Below are 15,051 nucleotides of genomic sequence, written 5' to 3' on the forward strand. Positions count from 1 at the left end.
ACGGTTTGACAATTATATATTACCTTTTAAAGGGTTGCTTGCATGTTCAATTTAATACTTTCAAATAGCTTATTTACCATGCACGCTATGTGTTTGTGAAAACGCCCGTATGGCATTGTGCACTATTTTTAAGATTTATTTTAATCTACTATTATAAATGCTTGTTTTTCACAAAACCCCTTTCATGTTTTATTGATTAAATATAATTGTTATTACGAACATGTTGATAGTTTGAAAGACTTGGTAATCTAATTTGGACATTGAATGCTTGATCTATGCTACTCATGCCTTTGCCAGCATGCCAATAAACACCTTGCATTCGCTTGTCATCATATGCACTAGCTACTTTCCATTGATGACTTTTCACATGTACTCGCGAGCATGTGATAATGTCAGTATATCTTAATGTGCATTAATTACCACATTTCTCGCTCTCTTCCTTGCTCTAACCCTTAGCTTTAAAAAGTCACTTTCTTTTTCCCTTTTCAGGATGGCCACCAAGAAGGGTAAAGACAAAGCTACTCTCAAACTACCGGCAAGGAAAGGAACAAAAAGAGCCCCAGCTGAGGAACCACAACCCCCGTCCACTTGCAAATCTCAGCATGCATCGAGGACGGTGCAATCTTTAACTGTGCGGAGGTCGATACCGATCTCCATGGGTTAGTTACTTCTCTATCTCAACACCAATGATTTATTTTCCTTATTCATTGTTGCATTTGCATGTTTGATTGCATATTTGTTTTTTTTTTTTTGTGCATATTTTACCACTTGGTTGAAGTAATATTTTCTTTATTTTTAGAGAATTTCACTAATTTGAATAAAATTTAATGTTACACTTGTTTGAAGAGATATTACACTGGAACATGGTTTAGAGCTTGAACACACAAAACCTGTGAGATTTTTGAGCCTATTTGAATTGGTTGCATTTTATCAACCAAAAATTTTATTTTAGTGTATATTTTTCTCTCTAAAATTGTGATCTTTGTCTTGCTTAATTATATATTTCCATAATTTGATGTATGCATACACTTACATGATTGAGGCCTTTGTTTCACTGAGCTTACGTACCCATATGGCCTTACCTTTCATTATCCTTTGCAAACCAATTTGAGCCTATTTTACCCCTTTGTTCTTTACTTTAGCACATCATTAACTCTAAGCGGAAAACAATAATGTCCCTAATTTGAATCCTTAGTTAGCTTAGACTAGTGAGAGTGCTTATGATTTAAGTGTGGGAAATTGGGTTTGGAAATATTTGGTTTGAGAAATGAGTATGTTTTTCCTAAAAATGTGAAACAAATGTTTAGGACATGTTCATGCATTCAATAAATTAATCATATGCATTGAGAAAAACAAAAGAAAAAGAAAAAAAAATATATAAAAAAAAAAGAGAGAGAGAGAGAGAGAGAAAGAAAAAAAAAGTGCAAATAAGAGAAAGGGGACAAAATGCCCCAAAGTAAGTGGTGAAAGCAATGCATATGTACGGTACTTAGAATTAGAATGCATGAATAATGTAGAAAACATGGTTGATGGATAGTTAGAATTTGTATTGTGATTACATGGATTGTCTAAAGTTAGGTGGAAAGTTTAAGTTAATTAAGGATTCAGATTTTAGTCCACTTGACCAAATACAATCCTACCTTCACCCTAACCCCATTAGAAACCCTTAAAAGACCTCTTGATATGTGTATCTGTGCATTAAATTTATGTTGATTGTTAGATGAAGAGCAAGCCTTAGAAAGCAAGGTTAGTAGAGAATTGAGAGATCGAACCTTAAACACTTGAGAGTTAGAGTGATATACACTACCAGTAAGGGTTCAGTGCTTAATTCTATGTTCCCTGCTTTCATGAGCTATCTTCCTACAAGTTTACTTGCTTTTTATTGTATGATTTGAATTAGTGAAAATTGGTTTGTATTTGTCTTGGAGGATTTGATTTACTTTTAACCAAGTAGGTAGAAGCATTTCACATTTAGTTGCATCCATATAGATAGGATTGCATTTCATACATTCTACCGTTCCTCTTCATCTTTATAACTTCTCTTAAGCTTAGCATGAGGACATGCTAATTTTAAGTGTGGGGAGGTTGATAAACCATTATTTTATGGTTTATCTTGTGCTCAATTGAGTGGATTTTATCAACTCTTTACCCACTTATTCATAATATTTGCATGCTTTTACATTTGCCTTCCTAATTATGTGCTTTGATTGAAAATATGCTTCTTTGGACTTATAATTGCTAATATTAATCCTCTCTTATCACCATTATATGCCTTGATATGTGTGTTAAGTGATTTCAGAGATTACAGGGCAGGAATGGCTCAGAGGATGGAAAGGAAGCATGCAAAAGTGGAAGGAATACAAGAAGTTGGAGAAATTGCTAAGCTGTCCAGCCTGACCTCTTCGCACTCAAACAGCTATAACTTTAGCTATAGAGGTCCAAACGACACGGTCCTAGTTGCGTTGGAAAGCTAACGTCCGGGCTTCGATTTGATATATAATATGCCATAGTTGCTTTGTGCACGAAATTGTGATATCCAGGCTCAAACAATCCCCGGCAACGTGAGCAACTTGGTGCTCTGATCTCAATACATAATTGTCACAACTTCGATACAACTAACCAGCAAGTGCACTGGGTCGTCCAAGTAATACCTTACGTGAGTAAGGGTCGAATCCCACGGAGATTGTTGTTATGAAGCAAGCTATGGTCACCTTGTAAATCTCAGTCAGGCAGATATAAAGTGATAATGGTGTTTTTGAATATGATATAATAAAATAGGGATAGAGATACTTATGTAATTCATTGGTAGGAATTTCAGATAAGCGAATGGAGTTGCTTTTTGTTCCTCTGAACCTCTGCTTTCCTGCTATCTTCATCCAATCTGTCTTACTTCTTTCCATGGCTGGCTGTATGCAAGGGCATCACCGTTGTCAGTGGCTACATCCCCTCCTCTCAGTGAATAATATGCTCACGCACCCTGTCACGGCACGGCTATTCATCTGTCGGTTCCCGATCATGCTGGAATAGGATTCACCCTCCTTTTGCGTCTGTCACTAACGCCCAGCAATCGCGAGTTTGAAGCTCGTCACAGTCATTCAATCATTGAATCCTACTCGGAATACCACAGACAAGGTTTAGACTTTCCGGATTCTCTTGAATGCCGCCATCATTCTAGCTTACGCCACGAAGATTCCGGTTAGGAGATCTAAGAGATACTCATTCTAGCTTATTTCATGTAGAACAGAAGTGTTTGTCAGGCACGCGTTCATAAGGGAGAAGGATGATGAGCGTCACACATAATCATCACCTTCATCACGTTCTTGGGTGTGACTGGATATCTTAGAAGAGAAATAAGAAGAATTGAATAGAAAACAGTAGTACTTTGCATTAATCTTTGAGGAACAGCAGAGCTCCACACCTTAATCTATGGAGTATAGAAACTCTACCGTTGAAAATACATAAGTGAAGGTCCAGGCATGGCCGAGATGGCCAGCCTCCTAAAACGTGATCAATAGTCTCCTAAGATGAACAATAGATTAAAACTGAGACAAAAGATGGTCAAAAAGACTAGTAAAGGGTCCTATTTATAATAAACTAGCTACTAGGGTTTACATGAGTAAGTAATTGATGCATAAATCCACTTCCTGGGCCCACTTGGTGTATGTTTGGGCTGAGCTGAAGTGTAGCACGTGCAGAGGCCATTTGTGGAGTTGAACGCCAGTTTCTGTGCCAGTTTGGGCGTTCAACTCTGGTTTTGGATCCTTTTCTGGCGCTGGACGCCAGATTTGGGCAGAAGGCTGGCGTTGAACGCCAGTTTACGTCGTCAATTCTTGGCCAAAGTATGGACTATTATATATTGCTGGAAAGCCCTGGATGTCTACTTTCCAACGCAATTGGAAGCGCGCCATTTAGAGTTCTGTAGCTCCAAAAAATCTACTTTGAGTGCAGGGAGGTCAGAATCCAACAGCATCAGCAGTCCTTCTTCAACCTCTGAATCTGATTTTTGCTCAAGTCCCTCAATTTCAGCCAGAAAATACCTGAAATTACAGAAAAACACACAAACTCATAGTAAAGTCCAGAAATGTGAATTTAACACAAAAACTAATGAAAACACCCCTAAAAGTAACTAGATCCTACTAAAAACATACTAAAAACAATGTCAAAAAGCGTATAAATTATCCGCTCATCACAACACCAAACTTAAATTGTTGCTTGTCCCCAAGCAACTGAAAATCAAATAGGATAAAAAGAAGAGAATATACTATAAATTCCAAACTATCAATGAAACATAGCTCCAATCATATGAGCAGGACTTATAGCTTTTTGCCTCTTAAATAGTTTTGGCATCTCACTTTATCCATTGAGGTTCAGAATGATTGGCATCTATAGGAACTTAGAGTTCAGATAGTGTTATTGATTCTCCTAGTTCAGTATGATGATTCTTGAACACAGCTTCCTTATGAGTCTTGGCCGTGGCCCTAAGCACTTTGTTTTCCAGTATTACCACCGGATACATAAATGCCACAGACACATAACTGGGTGAACCTTTTCAGATTGTGACTCAGCTTTGCTAAAGTCCCCAATTAGAGGTGTCCAGGGTTCTTAAGCACACTCTTTTTTTTGCTTTGGACCTTGACTTTAACCGCTCAGTCTCAAGTTTTCACTTGACACCTACACGCCACAAGCACATGGTTAGGGACAGCTTGGTTTAGCCGCTTAGACCAGGATTTTATTCCTTTAGGCCCTCCTATCCACTGATGCTCAAAGCCTTGGGATCCTTTTTATTTGCCCTTGCCTTTTGGTTTTAAGGGTTATTGGCTTTTTCTGCTTGCTTTTTCTTTTTCTCTTTTTTTTTTTCGCCTATTTTTTCTTTTTTTTCTTTTTTTTTTCTGCAAGCTTTGTTCTTTGCTGCTTTTTCTTGCTTCAAGAATCATTTTTATGATTTTTCAGATTATCAAATAACATGTCTCCTAGTCATCATTCTTTCAAGAGCCAACATATTTAACATTCTTAAACAGCAACTTCAAAAGACATATGCACTGTTCAAGCATACATTCAGAAAACAAGAAGCATTGTCACCACATCAATATAATTAAACTAAGTTCAAAGATAAATTCGAAACTCATGTACTTCTTGTTCTTTTGAATTAAAACATTTTTCATTTAAGAGAGGTGATGGATTCATAGGACATTCATATCTTTAAGACAAAGTTACTAACTACTAATGATCATGTAGTGAAGATACAAACATAGATAAGCACATAACATAGAAAACAAAAAACAGAAGAAAGAAGAACAAGGAATGAATCCACCTTAGTGATGGTGGCGTTTTCTTCTTGAGGAACCAATGATGTCCTTGAGCTCTTCTATGTCTCTTCCTTGTCTTTGTTGCTCCTCCCTCATTGCTTTCTGATCTTCTCTTATTTCATGGAGCATGATGGAGTGCTCTTGATGTTCCACCCTTAGTTGTCCCATATTGGAACTCAATTCTCCTAGGGAGGTGTTGATTTGCTCCCAATAGTTATGTGGAGGAAAGTGCATTTGAGGCATCTCAGGGATCTCATGGAAGTGAGCTTCTTGCGCCTCTTGAGCTCCATGACTGGGCTCTCTTGCTTGTTCCATCTTTTTCTTAGTGATGGGCTTGTCCTCTTTGATGAGGATATCTCCCTCTATGTCAATCCCAGCTGAATTGCATAGGTGGCAAATGAGGTGAGGAAAGGCTAACCTTGCCATAGTGGAGGACTTGTCAGCCACCTTGTAGAGTTCTTGAGGTATAATCTCATGAACTTCCACCTCTTCTCCAATCATGATGCTATGGATCATGATGGCCCGGTCTATAGTAACTTCAGACCGGTTGCTAGTGGGAATGATTGAGCATTGAATGAACTCCAACCATCCTCTAGCTATAGGCTTGAGGTCCAATCTTCTTAGTTGAACCGGCTTGCCTTTGGAGTCAATATTCCATTGAGCTCCTTCTACACATATGTCCATAAGGACTTGGTCCAACCTTTGATCAAAGTTGACTCTCCTTGTGTAGGGGCGTGCGTTCTCTTCCATGTATGGCAAGTTGAACGCCAACCTCACATTTTCCGGACTAAAATCTAAGTATTTTCCCCGAACCATTGTAACATAGTTCTTTGGATCTGGGTTCTTACTTTGATCATGGTTCTTGGTGATCCATGCATTGGCATAGAACTCTTGAACCATTAGGATGCCGACTTGTTGGATGGGATTTGTTAGAACTTTCCAACCTCTTCTTTGAATTTCATGTCGGATCTCCGGATACTCATTTCTTTTGAGTTTAAAAGGGACCTCAGGGATCACCTTCTTCTTGGCCACAACATCATAGAAGTGGTCTTGATGGGCTTTGGAGATGAATCTTTCCATCTCCCATGACTCGGATGTGGAAGCTTTTGTCTTCCCTTTCCCTCTTCTAGAGGATTCTCCGGTCTTAGGTGCCATCAATGGTAATGGAAAAACAAAAAGCTTATGCTTTTACCACACCAAACTTAGAATATTGCTCGCCCTCGAGCAATAAACAAAAGAATAGAAGAAGAAGAAGAAGAAATATGGAGAGGGAGAGGGAGATGTGGTTTCGACCAAGAGGAGTGTAGAGGGGGTGTGTTGTGTGAATTTGATGAAGAATGGAGGGCTTTATATAGGAAGGGAAGGGGGGAAGGTTTCGGCCATATGGGTGGGTTTGGGTGGGAAATTGGTTTTGAATTTTGAAGGTAGGTGGAGTTTATGAGGTAGGTTTATGGGGAAGAGTGGATGGATGTGAGTGGTGAAGAGGTGATGGGGAAGAGAGATTGAGGTGATTGGTGAAGGGTTTTTGGGGAAGAGTGTTTATGGGGTTGTGTGAAAGAGGGGTGAGAAGAAGTGAGTGGAGGTAGGTGGGGATCCTGTGGGGTCCACAGATCCTGAGTGGATCCTGTGGGGTCCACAGATCCTGAGGTGTTCAAGGATTTACATCCCTGCACCCATTAGGCATGTAAAAATGCCTTTGTACACAACTCTGGGCGTTCAGCGCCAGGTTGGTGGCCATTTTGGGCGTTCAACGCCCATTTGTGTGCCATTTCTGGCGTTGAACGCCAGAACCATGCCTGTTCTGGCGTTCAGTGCCCAGAAGCTGCCCATTTTGGGCGTTCAGCGCCAGAACCATGCTCTGTTCTGGCGCTGAACGCCAAACAGATGCTCCTCCAGGGTGTGATTTTTCTTCTGCTGTTTTTTATTCCGTTTTCAATTTTTATATTTATTTTGTGACTCCACATGATCATGAACCTAAGAAAACATGAAAAATAATAAAAATAAGAATTAGATAAACATTGGGTTGCCTCCCAACAAGCGCTTCTTTAATGTCAATAGCTTGACAGTGGGCTCTCATGGAGCCTCACAGATGTGCAGAGCTTTGTTGAAACTCTCCAACACCAAACTTAGAGTTTGGATATGGGAGTTCAACACCAAACTTAGAGTTTAGTTGTGGCCTCCCAACACCAAACTTAGAGTTTGACTGTGGGGGCTCTGGTTGACTCTGCTTTGAGAGAAGCTTTTCAAGCTTCCTCTCTATGGTTGCAGAGGGAGATCCTTGAGTTTTGAATACAAGGGAGTTCTCATTCCATTGAAGGACTATTTCACCTCTGTCAACATCAATCACAGCTCTTGCTGTGGCCAGGAAAGGTCTTCCTAGGATGATGGATTCATCCTCTTCCTTTCCAGTATCCAGGACTATGAAATCAGTAGGTATGTAAAGGCCCTCAACCTTTACTAATACATCTTCTACTTGTCCATAAGCCTGTCTTCTTGAGCTGTCTGCCATCTCTAGCGAGATTTTAGCAGCTTGCACCCCATAGATTCCCAGTTTCTCTATTACAGAGAGGGGCATGAGGTTTATTCCTGAACCAAGGTCACACAGAGCCTTAAAGATCATGGTGCCTATGGTACAGGGTATTATGAACTTTCCAGGATCCTGTCTCTTCTGAGGCAATGTCAGTTGATCCAGATCACTTAGTTCATTGATGAACAAGGGAGGTTCAACTTCCCAAGTATCAATGCCAAATAACTTGGCATTCAGCTTCATGATTGCACCAAGAAACTTGGCAGTTTGCTCTTCAGTGACATCCTCATTCTCTTCAGAAGAGGAATACTCATCAGAGCTCATGAAGGGCATAAGGAGGTTCAATGGAATCTCTATGGTCTCTAGATGAGCCTCAGAGTCCTTTGGTTCCTCAGAGGGAAGCTCCTTATTGATCACTGGACGTCCCAGGAGGTCCTCCTCCTTGGGATTCACGTCCTCTCCTCTCCTCAGAGGTTCGGCCATGGCGCTTATGTCAATGGCCTTGCACTCTCCTTTTGGGTTCTCTTCTGTATTGCTTGGGAGAGTACTAGGAGGGATTTCAGTGATCCTTTTACTCAGCTGGCCCACTTGTGCTTCCAGATTTCTAATGGAAGACCTTGTTTCATTCATGAAACTTACAGTGGCCTTAGATAGATCAGAGACTAGATTTGCTAAATTAGAAGCATTTTGTTCAGAGTTCTCTGTCTGTTGCTGAGTTGATGATGGAAAAGGCTTGCTATTGCTAAACCTGTTTCTTCCACCATTATTAAAGCCTTGTTGAGGCTTTTGATCCTTCCATGAGAAATTTGGATGATTTCTCCATGTTGAGTTATAGGTGTTTCCATAAGGTTCACCTAAGTAATTTACCTCTGCTATTGCAGGGTTCTCAGGATCATAAGCTTCTTCTTCAGAAGAAGCCTCTTGAGTACTGTTGGATGCAGCTTGCATTCCATGCAGACTCTGAGAGATCATATTGACTTGCTGAGTCAATATTTTATTCTGAGCCAATGTGGCATTCAGAGTATCAACCTCAAGAACTCCCTTCTTCATAGGCGTCCCATTGCTCACAGGATTCCTTTCAGAAGTGTACATGAACTGGTTATTAGCAACCATGTCAATGAGTTCTTGAGCTTCTGCAGGCGTTTTCTTTAGGTGAATGGATCCACCTGCAGAAGTGTCCAGTGACATCTTTGATAGCTCAGATAAACCATCATAGAATATATCCAGGATGGTCCATTCTGAAAGCATGTAAGAAGGACACTTTTTGGTCAACTGTTTGTATCTTTCCCAAGCTTCATAGAGAGATTCATCTTCTTTCTGTCTGAAGGTTTGAACATCAGCTCTAAGCTTGCTCAGCTTTTGAGGAGGAAAGTACTTGGCTAAGAAAGCCGTGACCAGCTTATCCCAAGAGTTCAGGCTGTCTTTAGGTTGAGAATCCAACCATAATCTAGCTCTGTCTCTTACAGCAAAAGGGAAAAGCATGAGCCTGTAGACTTCAGGATCTACTCCATTAGTCTTAACAGTATCACATATCTGCAAGAATTCAGTTAAGAACTGAAAAGGATCTTCAGATGGAAGTCCATGAAACTTGCAGTTCTGCTGCATTAGAGAAACTAATTAAGGTTTCAGCTCAAAGTTGTTTGCTCCAATGGCAGGAATGGAGATGCTTCTTCCATGTAAATTAGAATTAGGTGCAGTAAAGTCACCAAGCATCTTCCTTACATTATTATTATTTTCGGCTGCCATCTTCTCTTCCTGTTCGAAAATTTCTGAAAGGTTATCTCTGGATTGTTGTATTTTAGCTTCTCTTAATTTTCTCTTCAGAGTCCTTTCAGGTTCTGGATCTGCTTCCACAAGAATGTTCTTATCCTTGCTCCTGCTCATATGACAAAGAAGAAGGCACAGAAAAATAATAATAATAATAATAATAGAGATCCTTTATACCACAGTATAGGGATCCCTTTGTGAGTGGAAGAAAAGAGGGGGAGACAAAGAATGTGATGTAAAGGAAGAAACACAACTGTACGGATGGAAGAGATGTGAGATGAGATGTTAGGATATGAATGAATAAATAGAATGAGATGGGGGAGGGATAATTTTCGAAAATTATTTTGAAAAAGAGTTAGTGATTTTTGAAAAATGGTTTTTGAAAAAATGTTAGTAATTTTCGAAAATTTTTGAAATCAAAAATAAAAGATAAAAATAATTAGTTAATTAAAAAGAAATATTTGAAAAAGAGGGAAGATATTTTCGAAAATGAGAGAGAGAGAGTTAGTTAGGTAGTTTTGAAAAAGTTAAGAAACAAACAAAAAGTTAGTTAGTTAGTTGAAACAAATTTTGAAAAGATAAGAAGTTAGGAGGTTAGAAAAGATATTTTGAAAAGATATTTTTGAAAAAGATAAGATAAGAAGATATTTTAGAAACTAATTTTGAAAAAGATTTGATTTTTAAAATCTCAATTAATGACTTGATTCATAAGAAATCTCAAGATATGATTTTAAAGTTTGAATCTTTCTTAACAAGGAAGTAACAAACTTCAAATTTTTGAATCAAAACATTAATTGATTATGTTATTTTCGAAAATTTGATATAAAAATAAGAAAAAGATTTTTGAAAAATATTTTTGGAATTTTCGAAAATAACTAAGAATTTTGAAAAAGATTTGATTTTTGAAAAAGATTTTGAAAAAGATAAGATTTTCAAATTGAAAATTTGATTTGACTCATAAGAAACAATTTGATTTTAAAATTTTTTGAAAAAGTCAACTCAAATTTTCGAATTTGATGAGAGAAAAAGGGCAAGATATTTTTTTTTTATTTTTGAATTTTTATGATGCAAGAGAAAAACACTAAGAGGATGCAATGCATGAAATTTTTAGATCAAAACAATGAATGCATGCAAGAATGCTATGAATGTCAAGATGAACACCAAGAACACTATGAATGTCATGATGAACATCAAGACACAATTTTGAAAAATTTTTAATGCAAAGAAAACATGCAAGACACCAAACTTAGAATTCTTTAATGCTTAGACACTAAGAATTCAAGAATGCATATGATAAACATGAAAAGACACAAAACAAAAAATCATCAAGATCAAACAAGAAGACTTACCAAGAACAACTTGAAGATCATGAAGAACCCTATGAATGCATGATATTTTCGAAAAAAATGCAAGATGCATATGCAAGTGACACCAAACTTATAATGTGACTCAAGACTCAAACAAGAAACACAAAATATTTTTGATTTTTATGATTTTCTAAATTTTTTGGATTTTTTTTCGAAAAAATAATTAAAAAAAGAAAAATAAGGATTCCAAAATTTTTAATATGAATTCCAGGAATCTTGCATTCTTAGTCTAAAGCTTCAGTCCAGGAATTAGACATAGCTCACTAGCCAGCCAAGCTTTCAATGAAAGCTCCAGTCCAAAACACTAGACATGGCCAATGGCCAGCCAAGCTTTAGCATGTAATTCAGACATGACATGCCTGACATACTCATTCCCAAAGGAATAGACATGGCTTTACAGCCAGCCAGGCTTCAACATGCTTTATGAAACACTAGAATTCATTCTTAAAAATTTTGAAGAAAAATTTTGAAAACATTTTTTATTTATTTTTTTTTTTCGAAAACATATGAGAGATTTTTGAAAATATTTTTTTTCTTTTTTCGAAAACAGATGAGAAAATTTTAGAAATTATTTTTGAAAAATTTTTGAAAACAAAACGAAAAGAAAATTACCTAATCTGAGCAACAAGATGAGCCGTCAGTTGTCCAAACTCAAACAATCCCCGGCAACGGCGCCAAAAACTTGGTGCACGAAATTGTGATGTCCAGGCTCAAACAATCCCCGGCAACGTGAGCAACTTGGTGCTCTGATCTCAATACATAATTGTCACAACTTCGATACAACTAACCAGCAAGTGCACTGGGTCGTCCAAGTAATACCTTACCTGAGTAAGGGTCGAATCCCACGGAGATTGTTGGTATAAAGCAAGCTATGGTCACCTTGTAAATCTCAGTCAGGCAGATATAAAGTGATAATGGTGTTTTCGAATATGATATAATAAAATAGGGATAGAGATACTTATGTAATTCATTGGTAGGAATTTCAGATAAGCGAATGGAGTTGCTTTTTGTTCCTCTGAACCTCTGCTTTCCTGCTATCTTCATCCAATCTGTCTTACTTCTTTCCATGGCTGGCTGTATGCAAGGGCATCACCGTTGTCAGTGGCTACATCCCCTCCTCTCAGTGAATAATATGCTCACGCACCCTGTCACGGCACGGCTATTCATCTGTCGGTTCCCGATCATGCTGGAATAGGATTCACCCTCCTTTTGCGTCTGTCACTAACGCCCAGCAATCGCGAGTTTGAAGCTCGTCACAGTCATTCAATCATTGAATCCTACTCGGAATACCACAGACAAGGTTTAGACTTTCCGGATTCTCTTGAATGCCACCATCATTCTAGCTTACGCCACGAAGATTCCGGTTAGGAGATCTAAGAGATACTCATTCTAGCTTATTTCATGTAGAACAGAAGTGTTTGTCAGGCACGCGTTCATAAGGGAGAAGGATGATGAGCGTCACACATAATCATCACCTTCATCACGTTCTTGGGTGCGAATGGATATCTTAGAAGAGAAATAAGAAGAATTGAATAGAAAACAGTAGTACTTTGAATTAATCTTTGAGGAACAACAGAGCTCCACACCTTAATCTATGGAGTGTAGAAACTCTACCGTTGAAAATACATAAGTGAAGGTCCAGGCATGGCCGAGATGGCCAGCCCCCTAAAACGTGATCAATAGTCTCCTAAGATGAACAATAGATTAAAACTGAGACAAAAGATGGTCAAAAAGACTAGTAAAGGGTCCTATTTATAATAAACTAGCTACTAGGGTTTACATGAGTAAGTAATTGATGCATAAATCCACTTCCTGGGCCCACTTGGTGTATGTTTGGGCTGAGCTGAAGTGTAGCACGTGCAGAGGCCATTTGTGGAGTTGAACGCCAGTTTCTGTGCCAGTTTGGGCGTTCAACTCTGGTTTTGGATCCTTTTCTGGCGCTGGACGCCAGATTTGGGCAGAAGGCTGGCGTTGCACGCCAGTTTACGTCGTCAATTCTTGGCCAAAATATGGACTATTATATATTTCTGGAAAGCCCTGGATGTCTACTTTCCAACGCAATTGGAAGCGCGCCATTTCGAGTTCTGTAGCTCCAGAAAATCCACTTTGAATGCAGGGAGGTCAGAATCCAACAGCATCAGCAGTCCTTCTTCAACCTCTGAATCTGATTTTTGCTCAAGTCCCTCAATTTCAGCCAGAAAATACCTGAAATTACAGAAAAACACACAAACTCATAGTAAAGTCCAGAAATGTGAATTTAACACAAAAACTAATGAAAACACCCCTAAAAGTAACTAGATCCTACTAAAAACATACTAAAAACAATGTCAAAAAGCGTATAAATTATCCGCTCATCACACTGACGCTAGGTGACGTGACCGCGTGACCCATGCGGCCGCGTCGCAGTGACGGAAATCAGCGTGTTTGAATTCTTCTCCAGCGAATTCTGGGCTATTTCTGACCCAGTTTGCGGCCCGGAAAGCACAGATTAGAGGCTATAAAGTGAGAGAATGTATCCATTCAGAAACAGGCTCTCATAATTCATAATTTTAGGAGTAGATGTAGTTTTTACAGAGAGAGGTTCTCTCCTCTCTCTTAGGATTATGATTTAGGATTTCTCTTAGTTTTAGGAGTGACTCTCAATCCCAGGTTTAATATTCCTTTTACTTTATATTCCTCTTTTTACTTTCAGATGCTTCAATGCTTGTATTAGATATGTTGCCCAATTGGCTTATGAACTTTTCATGTTAAGATCTGCATATTTTATTTAATATTATTTGAGGTATTTCAGATTTAAGATTGCTTTGCTTTATTTATATTAATGCTTTTAATTTAATTTAGATATTTTTCTCCCTTTTGGCTTTGGTCAAGTGATTGGTAGTACTTGAGTTATCAAACTCAGCAAGTGATTGAAATTGGCAGATTTTGCTTTAGCTAGGATTGCTCTAACACTAGTCTCTCCACAGGAGTTGACTAGGACTTGAGAATCAAGCTAATCAGTCCACTTAACCTTCTTTTGTTTAATAAAGGCTGACCAAGTGGGATTAAAACCCAATTCTCTTCACACTTGATAAGGATAACTAGGATAGGAATTCCAATTCTTATACCTTGCCAAGAGATTTTATTATTATTATTTTATTTTACTTGTCATATAACATATTCCCTCCTTACTTTCAAAACCCCAATTTACAAACTCATAACCAATAATAAGAACATACCTCCCTGCAATTGCATGAGAAGACGACCCGAGGTTTGAATACTCGGTTATCAATTTCAAAGGGGTTTGTTACTTGTGACAACCACAACTTTTGTAAGAAAGGTTGATTGCTTGGTTTAGTAACTATACTTACAACGAGAGTTTCTATAACCTCTAAACCATCAATCTTCAGTTCTTCAAAGACCCAAGGGGCATAAATGTAAAACCCCTCCCTCATTCAATGACGTGCACGGTTACCAATGTAACCGCACCCAACGTGTCAAAATTATTGAAAGTCAACAGACGCGACGATTGACATTTCAAAATCACGTCGGGTTTCCAACTTGAAGATGGAGACCTAAAAAATCCGACGTGATAATCCTACTTACCAACACCTGTCTGACTTCTCATATGCTTGAGTACGACCTGAGTAAAAGGTCGGACTCAAACAAGGACACTGTTCATACCCTGACTTAAAACTCAAGCTAGACCCAAAACAGAAAAAGCCCAAAAGACAGTTACCAAGTAGCCGACCTCCTAAGGGGTCGCACAGAATGCTAACAAGTAATAACTCCCTCCTGAAGGAGTTATACCTAATCCCTACTATCTCTCACCTACTTCTAGAAGAGAGATCTCAACAACTCTTGAATAAAGGGGACGGTTACCCGCCGACAAAGGTGGAACTACTCCAACGGTGGTTATTGGCTCATCACCTATAAATACACCGACACCTCTCAGGTATACTTAAGATCCAATCTACTATAAACCTGCTTGTACCTTTGCTAACTTAAGTATCAGAGTATTTTGCAGGTACCATCTCTCATTTCCTCACCAAGAACTCGGACGGCGGCTACTTTACACAGGACAAGTCGGGCACTGTCTCACAAA

General features: G+C 38.6%; 1 non-coding gene across 1 annotated transcript; it reads left to right on the top strand.

Moving 5' to 3' along the window:
* Positions 1-9,075: 9,075 nt before the first annotated feature.
* Positions 9,076-9,183, top strand: LOC112731521 (small nucleolar RNA R71). Its single transcript, XR_003167295.1, has one exon. It is a non-coding gene; the product is annotated as a small nucleolar RNA R71 (small nucleolar RNA).
* The last annotated feature ends 5,868 nt before the right edge of the window (positions 9,184-15,051 follow it).

Source organism: Arachis hypogaea, chromosome 12, assembly GCF_003086295.3.
Source record: "Arachis hypogaea cultivar Tifrunner chromosome 12, arahy.Tifrunner.gnm2.J5K5, whole genome shotgun sequence".
NCBI classification, from domain to species: domain Eukaryota; kingdom Viridiplantae; phylum Streptophyta; class Magnoliopsida; order Fabales; family Fabaceae; genus Arachis; species Arachis hypogaea.